At 42.1% G+C, this 19,878-nt stretch overlaps 1 protein-coding gene across 1 annotated transcript in view; it reads left to right on the forward strand.

Annotated features, from left to right (window-relative positions):
• Positions 1 to 19,878, forward strand: part of BAIAP2L1 (BAR/IMD domain containing adaptor protein 2 like 1) — a 75,278-nt gene that overhangs the window by 460 nt on the left and 54,940 nt on the right. The window lies entirely within an intron of this gene.

A 19,878-nucleotide genomic window follows, 5' to 3' on the forward strand; every position in this document is an offset into this window, starting at 1 on the left:
GAACCGCCTCCCCTCCCCCGCCCCTCGCTCCGGGCGCTGGGAACGCCCGAGGAGCTCCTAGTTTGCACCCCGGCGTATTTTGGGGGGAGTTGGAGGAGGGGGGCAGGTCGGTGCCGTTTCGGGGGCCACGTCCTGCTCCCAGCGGCTCCTCGGAGGGAGGCCCGGAGCGGCGCCAGGTGCCGTGGCCGCTCCAGGTGAGCGGGGGGGGGGGGGGGGGGGGGAGGGGCGAGCAGGGGGGAGGGGGGCCCCGCTCCCTCCGACCCTCCGCTCCCCCAGCCTCTCGCCCCGCCGGGCTCCGACCCGCCGGCTGTGTCATGGGTCCCCGGCGTCCGGAACCGCCGGGGTTGCCGTGAAACGGACCGGACCTTCAGGAATGCTCTGAGGGTCATTCTCTTCGCTGGCGTTTGTTTGTGGTGCGAGGACTTTTCCAGAAACACACAGCCGGGGGATTAGCGGCCAGCTGGGTAGGTCTGAGCACTTGTAGGTGAATTCCAGGGGAAATAAGAGACGTGTTTAATCATCTGTTCTTAATAGGGTACAAAACAACTTCTGTTTTAAGTCGGCTGAGGCTCGTGGGACGCCCTGAGACTTTTTAGTTTTCCACATCCATTTGTAGTTCATTGTTAGGGCCCACAGTATGGTCATTTTTATCGACTTTTTTTTTTTTTTTTGACCCTAAAAGTTGGCTTCTAGATTTGCAAGGTCTGCGTGAATTCCTGAACCAAGAGTTGAGGGGCTGTTGGTTGGATAAGCATTTTAAAAGAGCGTGAAATATATATTCTTAATCGATCTTTGGACGTTCAAACACACTGTGTTTCCTTCATCTGAATGCAAACACGTGAATTGTCATTTGTAGATAGACACAGCATTGGGGGGCTCCCTCAGTCACTGTGACCAAAACCTGTTCCTTATTCATGTGTTTCCTTAATAGAGGGCATTTCGAAATTCCAGAAATGGGAATGTTAAAGATTAACATGTGTATATGGGGGTTAATATTTAAATATTCCTGGAGATGGTGGGTCAGGAAGTGTGGGGTCTTTTCAAAGGAAACAGTCTTCCTCTTAGACTTGGGGAGGAGTAGCTACTCTGACGACTGTCAGCGAAGGGGAAACTGGATGCGATTGAGGAACGCAGACGTTGCAAATTAGAGGCCGAGTCTAAGTTCCCACGGGGCCGCCAGAGCTTTGAAAAGGGAGCACATGCACTCCCCTCCCCCTGCCTCGGGGAGTCAGGCGCACGGATCTTCCCGGTCCGAGTGGAGATGACTGGAGACGGGCACCCAGGAGCCGGGAAGGAACTTCGCTTTGCTTCTTCCTCCCCTGACTCCTGACTTTCACTTTTAGCGCTGACTCCGTTGGAGGGGCTGTGTCCTCCAGTGAATTTCAGCGGCCTGGCACGCCAGCCACTTCGGCCTTACCCGGGGAGCTGGAGCAGGAGGGGGGACGTGTGGATTTCACAGTTTTGATTATACGTATTTGCAGATGGAAGGCGGGGTAGATCATTTTCATATTTTGAAAGAGTATAACACTGAAGATCAGAGGCCAGTACATGCCTCCTTGCTTTTCATTCCCAGGTTGTTTTCACACATACCAAAAGCTCACCCATGTCTGTTGATTTCTTTTCATCACCATCTCCTCGTTCATGTCTGAGGATCGTGGGTTTTTTACGTTGAGATGGTGGAATACGAATTCACAGCTCTAGACAACAGGTTTATGTGTCATCTTTGAAGTGAACGCTGCTGGCTCACGCTGTGGCTGTGATGGAAATGCACAGTAAAATCTTACATTCCCGGGTCTCATTGAAAGCCCGAAATCCTTTCACCTGCTCTTGGGTTCTTGCTCCAGGTGCCGCCTCCCTACTACCATCACTGAAAACAACTTAAGCCTAATATGGTAAAAAAATCTACTGGCAGTGTTGATGAGTCTAGCTAGTTCTTTTAAAAAAGAGACTTCCTTTTATGTTACCTAGCAATCTACAGTGTTTTACTAATAGAACCAACCATAACCTAAGCAGGTGCGTTTACAAAAGCGACCTGCAAATGAGATTTTAGGACTTGCTTGTATGGGTTTTAGGTGTTTCCTTTAACACTCAAATTTCTCCAACTTGGAAATAGAGGAATAAACTCTTTAGAGAAAATGGGGATTATAAAGTATGCCGTGTCAAATATCTTTAAATATTTACACATTGCAGGAGTTTTCTAAATATACACTTAGACAAATGGTTGCTGGAGATCCATGCTAAATCCCAGAAGGTTGTGTGTTTTACCACTTCACAAACAAATGGCATGATAATAAGCCCCAAGATGTCAAGTAATGCTGCTGTTGCTAATTAAGAATTAAACCAAAGGTCCCTCCCCTTCCCCACACTTCAGTCTATAGTATGCCCATAATTTGTAGTTTGCTAGTGACTTTGCATGGTTTTCTGATGAGTATATGCTTGAGTGGTACGAGGAAGAAGTAAAGTTTAAAAAAAGCAACCCTTAATTGAGAGTAACCACAGCCTTCCTAGAAGTTAGAACAGTTAAAGTCAGGAAGATGAGGAGGGATGGGTGTGACATCATTAGGGATTAATCTTGCTAAAGCAGCAGTGAAGGGGGAAATGACACTTAAAGAAAGAAAGGGGAGGAAAGGGGACACAGAAGTCTTTTTTTTTTTTTTTAAATATCACCTTCTCAGAGAGGCCTGCTCAAACAACTCTTTAAAATTGCAGAAAACAACATCCATCTTGAACCCTACCTAACTGCCTTTCCCCCATAGCTCTTACTGCCTTAGGGCCTATTTATTTACTGTATTTGTCTGTCTTCCCATGCCAATGTGAGCTCCCGAAGGAAAGGAGCTTTGTTTTGTTGTACATGGTGCAACAGATCCTGGCACATAGTAGGTGTGCATGTGTGTTGAATAAATGGACATTCAGTAAGCACCTATCTTATGCTAGGCTCCCACCCTGCCTTGACACTTTTTATAGAGTGCTTGTTTCATTCTAAATATATATCAGCCCTCAGGGTGGCTATAGATTTTATTTGTTTACCATTAAGAAACTGAGTCCCATGCCCTGGTTGGAGTGTCATCCAGTGCACCAAAAGGTGGTGGGTTCAATTCCCCGTCAGGGCCCATACCCAGGTTTCAGGTTTGATCCCCATCATTGTGCTTGCGGGAGGCAACTGATCACTATTTCTCACATCGATGTTTCTCTCCCTCCCTCCCTTCCTCCTTTCCTCCCTCTTTCCCTTCCTCTAAAACTAACTAAAAAAAAATTTTAATATAAGAAGCTGAGTCCCAAAGCTTATGCGTGACCAGTGTCCACATGCCAGCCTCCACCCCTCCCATTTTTGTATAATAATTTAGTTTTAGTGACTAACAAATGCACAAAACAAATATCTTCTATAATTTGGTGATCTAACATTTTCTGTCATTCTGGTAATTCATTGTCATCGGCATGTTTTTTGTATGTATGCTGTTGTTTTTTATGAGAAAAAGAGGTACTTTTGTTTCACTGAGTAAAGCAAGCAATCTAGGCATGTATACTAGATTTTGTTTGTTTGTTTGATGGATTTATTTTCTCCACTTGGATTTAATGGGGCAGGGGGGTGGGGGTGTAAGTGCAAGTCCCTGCCTGGGTGGTGTCCAGTGCAGACTGTAGACTGTGCTGTACAGGTGTAGCTTTTGAATCTCTAAATTGCCTTTTATGTTTCTTGCTGTAGCTTTACACCGTGCTTGATATCTTCATCTGTTCCCATCGCACTTTCTTCAGGTATGCTGAAGATAAAAATGGGGCTCGCCGAAGCCCAGACAGCTTGCTCTTGGCTCCATGGTGACTGAAAGAAGGGGGATAGCAATGACTCGTGTGCCAGATAGTGGCAGAAGGGCTGCCAGGTATCGATATCAAACTGAACAGCCCAGTATTGTAGCTTTTTGTTTGGGGAAAATGGAAATAAAAGCCAAACAATAGATGTCTTTTTCAGTCATAACATTTTTTCTTGATTGGAAGGAGGTTTTAGAACTAGGATAACACGAGTGCTCTGCAGACAGGGCAGCGACCTTTATTGTGAAGCTGGGAGACTGGGACCACTTGGACAGGTGACACCATTCACAAGTTTCAGGTTGCTTTTGAGTTTGTGACATTATGCCAGTATTGGGCATTAATTTTTGCCTTGCATTTCCGCTGTAACGAGCCACAGGCAGACTTGCAAGGGAATCCTGATGTGCATGGAATTGCAACAAATTGGATTTTTGTCCGTCCTCCCCGCCCCCACCTTCCACACAGCTGTTTCTTCTGCAGTTCCAAAGTAAAAATGGTTCTAAAAACAGTGCAAACATTAATTTAACTTCTGTTGTCATTTGCAAATATGTTTTTAATTTATTTCTAAAACTTTTTTATTGAGCTATAATATACACACGGAGCCCTGGGTGGGTGTGGCTCAGTCTGTAGGAGTGTTGTCCCCTGTACCTAAAGGACCCAGGTTTGAGTCCCGGCCCTGGTTGGGTTGCGTGTAGGAGGTAACCAATTAATATGTCTCTCTCACATTGATGTTTCTCCCTCCCTCCCTCCCTCCCTCCCTCCCTCCCTCCCTCCCTCCCTCCCTTCCTTCCTTCCTTCCTTCCTTCCTTCCTTCCTTCCTTCCTTCCTTCCCCATTCTCTAAAAATCAATGAACATGTCCTCGGGTGAGGATTTTAAAACACACATACACACACATACACAAAATGGTGTGCTTAGGTGTGAATAGTCACTAAATTGTCACAAACTGAACACAGCTGTATAACCAGCACCCAGATCAAGAAGCAGACCATGACCAGCCCCTCGAAGTCCTTCACATACCCTCTTCCAGTTGCTACACCCCCTCCAAGATAACTCTCTTAACTTCTCACAGCACTAAAATTAGTTCTGCCTATTTTGTCTGCCTTCTTTCACCCTACGTGTTTGTCGGATTCACCCATATTGTTGGAATAATTGTAGTTAGCTCATTCTTTTTGCTGTATAGTAGTCCACTGTGTGAATAGATCACACTTCTCGAGAGGCCTTTGGATAGTTTTCACAATACTCCAGGCTACTATGAATAGTGCTGCTGTGGACATTCTAGCACATGTCTGATGGGTATAGGTGTTCTTTCTCTTAGGTATATACTTAGGGTTGGATTTGCTGGGTTATAAGGTATTTGAATATTTAGTTTTGGTGGAAACTGCCAGGCAGTTTTCCAAAGCAATTGCATCCATTTACATTCCCACCAGCAGTGTATCCGAATTCCTGTTGTTTTACCTCCTCACCAAAGGTTGGTGTTTTCCTTCCTTTTTATTTTGGCCTCTCTGATGGGTGGAAGCAAGTAAACATTTTTAATTAAACGCAAAACAAACAAAACTGTTTGCCCCAGGCTTACTGGTTGGACATCTGCAACCTTGGCAGGAGCCTGATCTCCATAGGGATTACTTAATGTCCGGAGACAGAGCCAGGACCTGGGAACATGGGCCTGAGAGAGGCCTTATACTGGTAGTTGTATTCAGTAGAATAAAACGTACATTTAACTTTCTTAGATTCTAAAACTGTCATAACTGAACACATCAAAAGGTTTGTGTAAGAGATGTTGGGGGCATAGGTGTAAACAAACTGGAATGCTGGGAGCATGTGGAGTTATGATTAATTGAATTTTTAAAAATAGATTTTTATTGATTTTAGAGAGGAAGGGAGAGGGAGAGAGAGATAGAAACATCAGTGATGAGAGAGAATCATTGATCAGCTGCCTCCTGCATGCCCCCTACTGGGGATTGAGCCCACAACCAAGGCATGTGCCCTTGACTGGAATCGAACCCGGGACCCTTCAGTCCATAGGCCGATGCTCTATCCACCGAGCCAAACTGGCTAGGTCTGGTTAATTGTATTGTATTGTTAATTGAATATTAATGAAAGTACCTTTCACTTTTTTTATATAACTTTTCTTGCAAATGTATGGTTTTTTAAAAGAATTTCAGTGAGTTGCAGTTGAATCAAGAGGTTTTAAGGCTAGTACTTTCGGAAGGAAATGTTATTTGTGTGTGTGTGTGTGTTTTGTCACCCAAGGATATTTTTTTCCCATTGATTTTTTTTTTTTAAGAGAGAGTGGAAGGGAGGGAGGGGGAAGAAAGAGAGCGAAACATCAATGTGAGAGAGACACATTGATTGGTTACCTCCCACATGCACCCAGACCAGGGATAGGGATCGAACCTGCAACCTAGGTACATGCCCTTGACAGGAAATCGAACCTGAGACTCTTCAGTTCATGAGCTGACACTCTAACCACTGAACAACACCAGCCAGGGCGGAAATGTTACTTTTAATTGGCTCTTTTCCCCACTTAGGTTGTACATGCTTGAGAACAAGTCTGCCAAATTATACTTCTTAGCATTTCCAACAGTCATTAATATTTTTATGTATGTGTTTCGGTTTTATTTTTATTTTTTGTTTTTTAAATTACTTTATTGATTAAGGTATCACATATTTGTCATCAGCCCCCCCCCCATTCCCATCCCAAACCCCCCCACACGCATGCCCCCATCCCCCTGTTGTCCGTGATCACTGGTTAGGCTCATATGCAAGCACACAAGTCCTTTGGTTGATCTATCTCCCTTGTCCCCACCCTCCCCTACCTTCCCTCTGAGGTCTGACAGTCTGATCAATGCTGTTCTTGTTCTTCAGTCTATGTTGTTCATCTTTTCTCCTAGATGGGTGAGCTCATGTGATACTAGGAATACACTTGTAGGAACCGAAAATGAGACAAGCAATAATGGTTATGCTGAGAGGCAAATGAATCAGTCTATAGTGAGTTTCTTTCTGGGCCAACAGTTCTTTTGAGTCCCGATTTCTATGTCCAACAGTTGTTTATGTGTTCATAACAGCAATGATATTTCAGTTCTGGATGGTGGACAAATGGTGGTAATGAGGGTCCGGCCCTCTCTGGTTTTGTGTTTCGGTTTTAATCTCAGTTTTTTTAAACTATATTTTTCTCTGCAACCAGAAAATTCCTTTAAAAAATTTTTTTTTTAATTTATTGATTTGCAAGAGAGAGAAACATCAATTTGTTGTTCCACTTATTTATGCGTTCATTGGTTGCTTCTTGTGCCCTGATCGGGGCTCAAACCTGCAACCTTGGCATATCAGGTCACAAACCAAGTAAACTACCTGGCCAGAGCTGCTGTCAGAAAATTTCCAAAATTTCTATGAATATTTATACTGTAAGTGGAAACCCACAACCCAGAGATAACAGTATGAACTTGTCCCTCTTCCCAATATTTTCAGTACCTCTTTCCATGTCAGTCAGTATTCTGTGCCTCATTTTGGTGACCACAGAACTCCATTCTTCATCATAATTTATTGATCTAGTCTTCTGTTGTTTGACATAAGATCGTTGCCAGTGCTTTCTATTAAGGCACTGCAGTGAGCATCATTGCAGGTAAAGCTTTGCACAGATCGGTGGTGTTTTCCTTAAGCTAAATTCCCAGCAGGGGATGTGAGTCAGGGTAGGTGTGTTTTAAAGCATATTTGCTACACGTTACAAAAATCCCTACATAAAACATGTCCCAAATTATGCTGTAATCTGATTGAGTGCAAATGAACCTTTTCTAAACCAATGGACTTGATCTTTTCAAACCACTTCCTTTCCTGTAACCCATAGAGGACTTTATTTTTAAACAGTAATAAAACATGCATATTACAATATATATAGTGGCTTGTGGACATTGGCCAGGAGAACACCCTCTCGGTGTTCATGTCTACCACTATTGGATATCATTTCCTCCATAAACTTTGTAACTTGTAGATGTGTGCAGAGTAATTACAGCTCTGACCTTTCAGGCCTGTATACTTTCGTTATTTTCTTCAACCTTGGTTCTATACTTCTATTTATGTTTTCCCAGACCTTGAGTATCTTTCTAGTTTATCATTTTTTTAGGGACTGTGTTCTGATTGTAACAGCTGCCTCAAACCTTTGTGGATAAAGCTGAGACTGGTGTAAAATGAGATAAAGTGTTGCTGGTTTCTCTCTTATTCAAAACTAAATGAAAAATATTCCAGAATGTGTTTCCCAACCCAGGGAACAAAATAAATGAGCACCCCACGAGACCTAACCAAGGGTTCACTGGTGCCTTCTGTTCTAGAGCTACCTGTGCTTTAGAGAGAACAGCAGGCAGGTGAAGATGCCCCAGGTTTGCCTCTTATATTTCTATATTTATATGGTACTTTGGAGGTTTAAAAGTCCCTAAACAGTAGCAATTCCTTCACTAAAAATATCAAAACATCGTGGAGGTTTACTCTTGGGTAGGGTTGAAGGAGACTTTACTTCTCACTTACAGTCTACCTTTTGGAATGTTTACATTTTCTTTTGTGAGTGGATGACTTTTATAATGTTTATGTTTTTTTAAAAAGCAGAAATTGATATAGATATAGATATATTCCATTTTAGTGAGTAAAAAGTTTTAAACACTAAACTAAAAGGCGCCCTTTTCTTTCTCTGTTTGGCAAATTAACATTTCAAAGATAAACCAGGTTTAAAATCTTAACCATTTTCCCTTAATTACTACTTGTGGGGAGTACATTTACTCACCTGAGACTGAATGGAGCAGAAAAAGAATTCTAAGCTGAGAACATCCAAATTCCAGTTCTTACAGTTATCTTTTAAAGTCTTGTTCCTGACGTTACAAGCAGCTGCATCCTTGAAAGGTGCAAAAGTAGTAATAACAGCCTGTCAAAAGTAAGAAGGGGTAAAAGTTCAGGTGATTAGAACACGTGGCCTAGAATAAACATGAGAAAGATTGGGTTTGGGGGTCAGAGCAGATTTCAGATGATGAGTTGACTGCCAGGCACTGTAAGCGCTGCTCTTTGGCCTTCCCCTGTTCTGGGTTATGAGAAGGGAGGCCCCTGCTTGTAGGGGGAGGGGAGAGGAGTACAGGAGACAACCTTGGTCTCCTTCATGTGCCTATCAGGTGCAGATACCCGAGACCTAAGCTAACAGACAAGTTCATTTCTGGCCACAAAAACTCAAGTTGCAAGAGAAAATCAGGAAAATCACAATGATAATTCCTTATTTACATGCTGTGATTTTTTTAAAAATAAAACTTTAATGGGATTAATAGACTCAGTGGCATATTTTATCACAACATGGGCTTCATTGTACACTTAGAGCAGCTTAGGTGCTAGACACCAGCTATGTCTGACAGTACTGAGTATTTCAAGGTGTGAAAACCACATTAAACGTTGTTCCTGATACTCAGTCCAGTTGTGCCATTTGAGAAGACAACTTCTTCAGCTAACCAATCTGTCCTTTGTGTTAGCCCAGATTTTTTTTTTTTTATGTGCTTGGTAATGTCATATTCTTCCTCCATGTGACCCTGTGCTTCAGTTTTCTCACCTGTAAGTAAGATGATAACAGTACCCACTTCATGTGGTGGTTGTGAAGATTGAACATGATAAAACATGAAAGCACTTAGAACAGTGTGCTAGCCTTCAGCGTTGTGGCCTATGTTTGCAACACTGTAACCACCACAAGAGCATTGATTTTCATCTGTTTACTGCTTATCCCTGGTATCTTATCCCCAGGGTGACTGACACAGAGGTGGAGCTGAGTAGATATTAAAGAACAGTGTTGAACAGTTATTGGCACACATTTTTCTCTCTTGTCAGTGAGTTCTCCACTCCTTGGGTGTGTGGGTGTGTGTGTGTGTGTGTGTGTGTGTGTGTGTGTGTGTGTGTGTATTTATTTATTTATTATTTTTATATATACATATTTTATTGATTTTTTTACAGAGAGGAAGGGAGAGGGATAGAGAGTGAGAAACATCGATGAGAGAGAAACATCGACCAGCTGCCTCCTGCACACCTCCTACTGGGGGTGTGCCCGCAACCAAGGTACATGCCCTTGACTGGAATTGAACCTGGGACCTTTCAGTCCACAGGCCGACGCTCTATCCACTGAGCCAAACCGGTTAGGGCATGTGTGTGTGTGTGTGTGTGTGTGTGTGTATTTAATCTTCATTGTGCTGTTGCATAGTAAAGAACTCAGAAATACTTGTTGAGTAAATACTGAAGAGCTATGTGTATCACACAGTTGTAACTAAAATCCCCACCTACTCCATTGCTGGTGAGACTAGGATAGCACTCACAATAATAGCTTCCATGTTTTGGGCACCTGTTATGTATGTGCCTAGCTTACCACCTACACGCATTCTTTCTGCATCTGTTCTCTTTTGTGTCACAGCTGAGCCAAGTGCTGGGGTCACCACTGGGACCCACGCTGGAAGAAAGACAGTCTGTCCTTATCTACCGTTTATAGCTTATGACGGGACAACAATGCCAGATTTTAGTGTCTCCAGCCTTTCCCATCCACTGTGGCCTGCCCAGCATCATCCTTCCCCACCCTCTCTCCCAGAGTTCTTTGGACTTTATTTCATCTTGTAATGGAAGTATAGGAAGAAAGAAGGGAAATTATAATATATGTGCGGGTTAAGTTCATGAGAAGTGTCTTAGGCAATTTGTAAGAAGTCTTTGGAAAGTTGGATGTATGAGAGAAGTAGATGAGAGGCAACAACAGAAAAGAATGTTGGAAATTTTGATTCCCCTGACTGGTATTTGAGACATATAAGTAATGAAATTGAACTATTTTTAAATTATTATTGCAGTTTTTAACAGACTGTAAGGGCTGTGATTTTAATATAAAGCAGAATGACCCATCTCCTGGGATCTGGTTGAGGGAAGTGTTCTAGAATTTCTGGATTACTCCAGATACTATTATTTAAAAGAACTAGTGAACTAAAAAAGAAGAAAAAAGAATGTCACTTGCTATATGAAATCAGCAATTTACTTTGATCTAGAAAGTTCCTCTTACCTCATAAGTACTTTGGGGCGTTCTAAACAAACGGTGGAGCACATGAGACGTTCTGTCCCGTAAATTCATTGCTCTATTCCGGGGCACACCTTTTAAAAGCAGCTGGGCAGGCAGGAACACTCAGCCAGACAGTCTGGTGTGCTCCATAGCCTTCAGCGTGTGTACCCTTCGACAGCTATTTAAAACCCAGGAACTAAACAGTTACTGTGTCCTTAGCATAAGACATTTGTCTGTGATAAAGTTATATATTTCTAAATTATATTCAAGTAACAGTAAAGGTGTTTGCATGTCTTATTTTCGCTACGTCTATCCGGATCGCCTTGGGCTTTTTTCATGCCTGTGTCCCTATTAGACTGCGTTTTTCAAGGGCTGGAACCCTTTCCTCATTTATCTTTGTGTTCTCTCCCTCCCGCATAGGGCTGGGCTTGGGCTCGCTGTAGGTATGCAGTAAAGATTGAACAAGTGTATGTTGTTTCAAAGGCCCAAATGTGAGAAGGGTTTTACGGACTTAGTGGAGTGAAACGTAAGTGCACATAATATCTAGTACTTGCTGTAATCTCATCCATTCATCTCTCCCCTTCCCCCCGCCCCCCTCGCTCCCTCTCACACACACAAAACACGCACACCACACAGGAAAATACCAGAAAAGAGGCACATTTTCAGATTGTGATTGAAAGTTTATAGCAGTCGTCCTGGTCTGTAGCTAGCTATAGGAAGTTCTGTGCTCCCACTCTTTCAAATAAGAACATCTGCCTCTACACACCAAGCAAAAATGGATACTTGTATGATCATAGTTGGAATTTCAAGAAGTGGTTTTTACTTCAATCTTACTTCTCCCTCTTTCTGAAGTTCAAAGTCCAAAAATTGCTTGAATTCTGAGACGGGGTCCCCAAATCCCCTGGCCAGTGAAAGCCAGTGTGGCCTGGACGTTGGTATAGTATCTGATAGCCTCCTAATTGCCAAGGCTAGGAGCACCTGCTTTCAGCCCCAAAAGCTTTCTTGGCACTTCCAAGATATAACTACATGGCGTTAGAGAACATGCTGGACCCTGGCCCCAGTGTGACTGTCTGTATTTAAACTACGAGGAAAAGTGGTTTCAAATGGTCCCACCCTCAGACAACTATAAAACTTTTGTCTAGAATGAAACATTCTAGTGTTAAACTAGGTTCAGACCATTATTTTTTCTTCAGGTTACTTTATCAGATGGTCATGAATTCAGATTGCCCATAATTTGGTTCTCCCTCCACATTTAAAAAAAAAAAAGGAAAACCTATATTCTTACACTAATTTACTGGGTGGGACAGCTCTGGGACTTAATTTTTCTAGATTCACTTGATAATTCCATCCAAAAGGTTTGAACCATCATAAGACACACCCTTACTTTTCCCACCAGTATGCTGGTACCTTTTTATTTTGCTTCATTATGCTTTTGCTTCAGAATAGTTCTTGCTCCCTCAATGAGTAGGGAATAGGGAAAGCGGAGTTTGTCGCAGAAATCTTTTTCTTTAAACAATGAAATAAAAGGTCATGGAGCTGTGCTTTTAGTAACATATCTTAACAGGTAGCAACACATGCCTTTCCAGACAATCACACTGGTTCTCATCACTTGGTTCTTAAGGAACGCAGGATCCAGCAGGTGCTTTCAGAATTCTCTGAGAATATTCTAGGAGAGGAGAAGCCCGAAGAGGTGGCCCTGTGCTTGCTGACCACTAGCCCAGTGGCTTCTCAGGCTCGAGTCACATGCGAGGGATGGAGCTCAGGGCTTCCTCTCCAGCATGCTCTCTGCACTCTGAAGGACCACTTTGGCAGAAGTCATTTTTTATAAACCCAAGCCTGGGTTATGGATAAAGAAAGGAAAGGAAGAATGAAGGCAGAACAGTGTTTAAGCCGCAGTGGAAGTTTCACGGAGCATTATCTCTGGGGCTGAAGATTTCCTATGAAACTGCCTTAGAAGGACACAGTAATTACCCAATTTTTTATTTATTGCCTGGAGACACATTTGCCAGGCTCTTTCCCCAATCACAGCTGGAAAGACAACTGCTAATCCAGCAGAGATTTGTCTCAAAATAGCTGGGTTATCTTTTTCTACTAATGGGTCCAATTGATTTTCACAGAAGGAGGGGACGTTGCTGCAAACAGCTACGTGGACATAAATGCTTTGCAGGCCAGTAGCACTTTTCAGGCAGGTCCTGGACCAGTCAGTGTTCACAAAGGACATTGGGTGACCTGCATCTCAATGTGTCTGGCTCTTCTGGGGGCAGTCTAGTTAGAGGCAACCCAGGAATGAGCACACAGAATGCTCTGTGGCATTCCATAGCAGTAAGGATGTACAGCAGGGGTGGGGAACCTTCTTTCTGCCAAGGGCCATTTGGATATTTATAATGTCTTTTGGGGGCCATACAAAATTATCAGCTTAAAAATTAGTCTTCTATATTTGGTCAAACATTTCATTAACTCACCCCTAATGCCTTGGTAGGGCCAAACCAAATGACTTCAGGGGCCTTATACGGCCCATGGGCCGGACATTCCCCAACCCTGATGTAGAGCCTTAATCCTCAGCAGCCTGGAACATTCAACAGAGTCAAGGCTCTTTGTTATTGCTGTGTGTGTTTTTTTTCCTTTTTAAAATAAAAGTAATAGCTATATTGAGATGTAATTTATAAACTGTAAAATTCATTGGTTTTAAATGTACAAGTCAGTCATTTTGAGTAAATTTGCAGAATTGTATAACCATCACCACCATCCAGTTTTATAACATTTCCTTCATCCCAAAATGGTCCTTTGTGCCTATTAGCTGCCATTTCTCATTCTCACCCCCAGGCAATCAATAATACATTTTTGGTCTCTATAGATTTGGCTTTTCTAGACATTTTGTAAAAATGGAGCCATGCATGGTCTTTTGTGGCTGGCTTCTTTCACTTAGCATAATGGAGTTCATCTGTGTTGTAGTGTGTTAGTACTGTATTCTTTTTCATGGCTGAATAATATTTTCTTTATGGATGTACCACATCTGTTCACCTTTTCACCAGTTGATAGACATTTGTTTCCAACAAAGTATTTTTTAAGGGCCATATTACTGCCCAATACCTAAATAATCTAAAAGTCAACTTGGGAAAACGTAGCATTAGGAAGCAAAATTCACAAGGAAAGCCTTAGCATTTCCTGATTTTTTAAGGCCATTATGCCTTCATAGGTAGAAGGCAGAGCCTTGCAGCTTTTGTGACCCTTGGTTGGAGCTGTTACTTTGAACTAAGGACGTTGAAAGCAGTGGCCCCATTACCTCATCCCCGATTTTCTAGGCTAATTGGCCTGCTGGGTCTTGTGTCTGTAGCAGTGTGTTCAGATGAGAGGAAGGAACATCATGTGGCCGGTTCATCTGTGAGCACGTACATTCCATTTCTTAGAGTACTGCTGCTGATGGGGCACTTTGGGGTCAGATGGTCCAGGCACTGTTCTTGGTGCTGGAGGTGCATTGGTCCTTGGCCTTGGTTTACATATGGTTCCTACTAAAGAGACAGAGTGGACAGCAACATCATGTGAGTAGCCTTTTGAAAAAAGAGAAGCAAGGAACCGCTGGAGAGGGGGAGGCTGGAGCTGCTACCATCCGAGGGAGGAGGATGGAGGGAGGTCTTTGAGAGCTGAGACCCAGGTGGGTGGGGATCCAGAAGAGCCTTCTGGCAAAAGGAGAGTGAGTAAAAAAATCCCTGTAGGAATGGGTTTGGCCTGGTCTGACAACAGCCCGGAAGCCATTGTGCCTGGAGCACAGTGATGGGCATGGAGGAGTGGGCACAGCCCAAACCTGCTTGATTGCAGGTAATATCCAAGCTTTTGGTGCCTCTTTCACCCTGTTGTTACCATGACAAAAGTTTCTGGTAACATTAATCTGTGATAGACATGAGAGCTGAGGGTAACTTACACAGCCATGCGTTGCTTAGTGAAGAAACATTGTGAGAAAGGCATCACGAGGCAGTTTAGTCCCCGTGTGAACATCAGTCACACAGGCCTAGATGGTACAGCCTACTACACGCCTAGGCTAAAGGAGTAGCCCACTGCTCCTAGGCTACAAACCTGTGCAGCATGTTAACTGTACTGAATACCATAGGCATTTGTAACGCAATGGCAAGTATTTGCATATCTAAACATAGAAAAGGTAGAGTAAAAACACAGTATGAAAGATAAAAAGGTACACCAGTATAGGGCACTTGCCAGGAATGGAGTCTGCAGGACTGGGCATTGCTCTGGGTGAGTGGCGAGTGAGTGAGTGTGAAGGCTAGGACAGTACTGCACATGAGTGTAGGCTTTATAACACTGTGCACTTAGGCTACACTAAATTTATTAAAAATAGGGTTTTCAGTAATAAATGAACGTTAGCTTCATGTAACTTTTTTACCTTATAAACTTTTAAATGTCTTTAATTTTTTTACTCCTATAACACTTAGCTTAAAACACAAACACATTGTACAGCTGCACAAAAACATTTTTTTCTTTATATCTTTATTCTGTAAGCCTTATTTTCATTTAAATTTTTTTTAACTTTTTTGTTAAAAACCAAGACAGACACACACACAGTAGCCTAGGCCTACCCGGGGTCAGGATCGCCATTGTTACTGTCCCCCACCTCCACATCTCTTCCCAGTGGGAGGGCTTCAGGGGCAATAACTGGCATGGAGCTGTGACCTCCCATGATAACCATGCCTCCCCTGGAACACCTGAAGGACCTGCCTGAGGCTCTTCTTGAGGAGGTATCACTCTTTTCAGAAGTACAGGATGTCCCCAAAATGTATACACACTTTGAATAATTACTGATTCTTATGAGTTAAATCTAAAAAGAAGGAAACATCAATTGAGCTATCAGCTGTTAAATGTGTACACATTTTGGGGGAACACCCTACATGTCCATGGTGGTTTGATTTGTTTCATTTTTCACCACATTTGCTTATAAGCAGAAAATCCACCGTGTACATTTCTATTAATGAAAACCTTTTCGAGTTGGGATCCATGGTTGAACTAATATATATATATTATTGATTTCAGGGAGGAAGGGAGAGAGAGAGATAGAAGCATCAATGATGAAAGAGAATCATTGATTGGCTGCCTCCCACGTGTCCCCTACCAGGGATCAAGCCCACAACTCAGACATGTGTCCTGACTGGGAATCAAACCGTGACCTCCTGGTTCATAGGTCAACTCTCAACCACTGACCCACACCAGCTGGGCCCATGTTGGAAACTTTTGGGTTTGGCCTGGTCTGCAAAAGCTTCTGCTAAACCCTTCACTGTGAAATCTCTAGGGGGTTCTTCTTTTTCTTCTGCAGTTTCTGCGATACCATAGAGAAGTTAAATAGGAATAAACTCAGTCAATATATACCAAGGTGGACAGTTCTCAGAGGTATAATGTTAAAAAAGTAAGGTGTGAAAGTGAACTGTTATACGATACCATTTATTTATTAAATGCACAAAACAAAATTATTAATCATAATTAAATACATGTGTATATAAAAGTATAAAATACTTTTTAGTAAGTTAGGAAGTTAGCAGTCTTAATTAACAGTTTCCTCTGGGGAGGAAAAAAACGAGATATGAGACTTGGATGAGGTGATTAAGCATCCTGTGGTTTTGTAATGTAGTTCTGTAATGTTTTACTTTTAATTCCTTTTCAGCAAAGGAAATCAATATGAAAGTGTTAATCATTATTAATTCTTGTGAGGTAGTGGTGGAATCTTCTTTCTCTTTTTTTTTTTTTTTTTTTTTTAAGGAAAGAAAAGGAGGTCAGAAATATTTGTTTGCCTGGGCAGAATTGGTCCACCATATTGGGATGCTATTAGATTCATTATATCTATAAAAAATCAGGAGTAAGATTATAAGAAAACTTCTAAAAACAAAATATTGTAGAGATTGTTATAATTCCTCACACTAAAAGGGTTCTATGTCATAAAAAGCATTTTCATCTCACTTTTATTGCACAATTTGCTTCAAGGAACTTGTTTCAAGGCCAGAGGGGTGAGTGCAAAGGTTAGTAGGGCGGTTGCCCAGGCCTGACCCCTTCTTGCTGCCTGTGGGACCTTCAGTAAGATGTTTTGTCTCACCTGTAAAATGGGCGTAATAATCATCATGTTGTTAGGATCTAATGAGACAATCCATGTGAAATAGCAGGCATAGAGCCTGATGCAACATAGCAGCACTCCAAAAATGTCAAAAGGTATCTTAGATGGAAAAAGAAATAAAATGTTCTCAACGCGATAAAGCAGATACGTAATAACACTTTTGATTTCCTTTGTACTGCACACTCTCTCGAGGTTTTTGTATTCATGGTCTCTCTCCTCCTAACGTGACACTTTGAGCCAGAGAGCCAGTATCATTTATTTGCATGTTACAGGGTGGAAGTGAGGTACCTGGAGACACCTGTGGAAATATAGGAATGTTCCTCCATTTGAAGAGTTGACTGATATTTGAAAGCCTCTGTCTTGCAATGTTAATTGCCACAACTGATTGGGTGTGCACTAAGTAAAGAGTGCTTGGAAGAGCACAGAGTAAGTGCTCTGTAAATATTAATTATTGCTCATTGACTCTTCATACACCTCATGAAGTGGAAATGATCGTTCTTTCCATTTTATAGAGGAGGAGGCTGAGGCTCCACAGCGTGGTGCTTTGCCCAAGGACTCCAGGCCCAAGATGTTTTTTAATTATGTTTTAGAGAGAGAGGAAAGGATAAGGAGAGGTAAGGAGAGAGAGGGACGGGGCAGTGGGGAGAGAAAGAAACATCAGTGTGGAGAGAGAAACATAGATCAGCTGCCTCCTGCATGCCTCCTACTGGGGATTGAGCCTGCAACCCGGGCATGCGCCCTGATGGGGAATCAAACCGGCGACCTTTTGGTGCATGGGATGATGTTCAACCAACTGAGCCACACTGGCCAGGACAGGTTAAAGTTTTTTTTTCAGGCTCATTGCTATGGGGATGGCATGTTACAAATTATATCAAATTGATTTATAATCCTTGTTTCAAATTGGTTTATAGTGCACACTAATAGCTAGTAGCATAAATATACAATACAGACTAAAAGGGAACTTTGTTCCCATTTAAGTGATGGGAAACATTTTTTGTGTGTTTATATATTTGAGTCTGAATTTTTCTGCCCTAGTTTAATACTTCTTCAAACAAAAAGCATCTCAGTTGTCTAATTTTCCTTTACTTGGCTTGTGCCCCCATTCAAGATGGGTATGAAAAACATGACTCTTCTGGCCATCTGTTAGCCACAAACAGCTGCCTTTTTACCACATTTACTCACTAATATTTTCCCTGAAGGCAGGGACATAATCAAGTATTGACAATGTTAATCCAGAACAGCAGCTTCCAAGAACATGAGGAAGGAGGAAGTGAGATTTTCTACGAATGACGTCTATCTAGAAGTATTCTCAAATATTTAATCCTTATTAACAGATGTTCTTATCACATGACACTAAATTAGTTTAAGCATTTGCAACATTGCTAAGCTAATTTGTATGAGATTGTATAGAACAAAATAGTCTGGATACACTACCTGAATCAAGTTCTAAAACTCACCATTTACTTGGAGATTCTTTTTTTTTTTTAATATATTTTATTGATTTTTTACAGAGAGAAAGGGAGAGGGATAGAGAGTTAGAAACATCAACGAGAAACATCGATCAGCTGCCTTCTGCACACCCCCCACTGGGGATGTGCCTGCAACCAAAGTACATGCCCTTGACCGGAATCGAACCTGGGACCCTTCAGTCCGCAGGCCAACGCTCTATCCACTGAGCCAAACCGGCCATGGCTACTTGGAGATTTTTAAATCACTTTTAGAGCTTAGTCCAAGGTGAATAGTACCCACATTTTTCAACTGAGAAAAATAAAGCCCTCAAATATCAAGTAATTTGTCTTTAGTCGTGGGGAGAACTGGAAAAACAAACAGAAAGAGAAACCAATTCTTAAAAAATTTAATGTCAGCTCAGTTTAACCATCTAGCTAGTCATAATTGTATTAATTTATGCTTCATGGTCTGTAGTTCTAAGTTGGCAAAGGGAATCATTTTTCAAAACTTAAAGAAAAATCTAAATGGTGCGGAAGTTAAAACCATCATAAGATTGTATAATTCATTTTGAACTCATGATCTGTAACTGCGAGGAGTAGAGGAAATGCATGCAATGAAGGACCAGCTAGAAAGCCGGTGAAAAGTGCCTGGGGGTTCCAAGTGGCCTGTCCTCGGCATTCTCCGTGGCGTAGCTACCCGCTGGTTCTCCACCCCCGTGAGCTCGTGCAGAAGAACAGCCCTCTTCACAGGAGGCCCGGCCAGGGGAACGGTGATAGTGCGGTCGTTTTATTTCAGACGAGGCTACCGTGTTCTTCCCTGAATGGAAATGAAACTCATTCTGGTTGGAACTAGTTTGGCAAATTATTCTCCTTGCCAGGCAGTAACTGGTGGAATATGTACTAAGATTTTGTTATTGACTACAACAAAATAGTGGTTCTCAGCTGGTTAATACCTTTTATAATTTATCTTTTTTATACTTGGTATCTTAAACCTTTTATTCTTAGTTTAAATTAAAATGGATATGTTTGTTACTACTGGTGATTCTTGATAAATTTTAAGCTCTGTACACAATTCAGGTCTTAACAAGCCTTGACACAACATGACCTTTGACCCAACTGCTGTCCTCCCCCCAAAATATGGGACACCCACTGCTACTGTAAAACTTTATAGCTCGTGGGACACAAAGGAAGCACTGCCTTTTTTGTTTCTGGGTTTAAAAATACACGTACTTCAGTTAAAATAGCTAAACTTTAATGGCCAAGAGCCAGTGTAGAAATGGATTTTCCACTGTTCAAAGAGGCCAAAATTTACAGGCGGGAGATTTCTGTAGCTGAGCCTAAATAAAAAGAATTGAAGTATGTGTTGAACTTTCCAGCTTAAAAACTCTTGTGTTTTCTGTGAAGTTGATTGTACTCTCAAGTCTTAAACTTTTTTTTTTCTTCCAGTAGCATCATTTGGATAGTGATTTATGCTTGATGCTAA

The sequence above is a fragment of the Cnephaeus nilssonii genome, assembly GCF_951640355.1.
Source record: "Cnephaeus nilssonii genome assembly, chromosome: 5".
In the NCBI taxonomy this organism is placed as follows: domain Eukaryota; kingdom Metazoa; phylum Chordata; class Mammalia; order Chiroptera; family Vespertilionidae; genus Cnephaeus; species Cnephaeus nilssonii.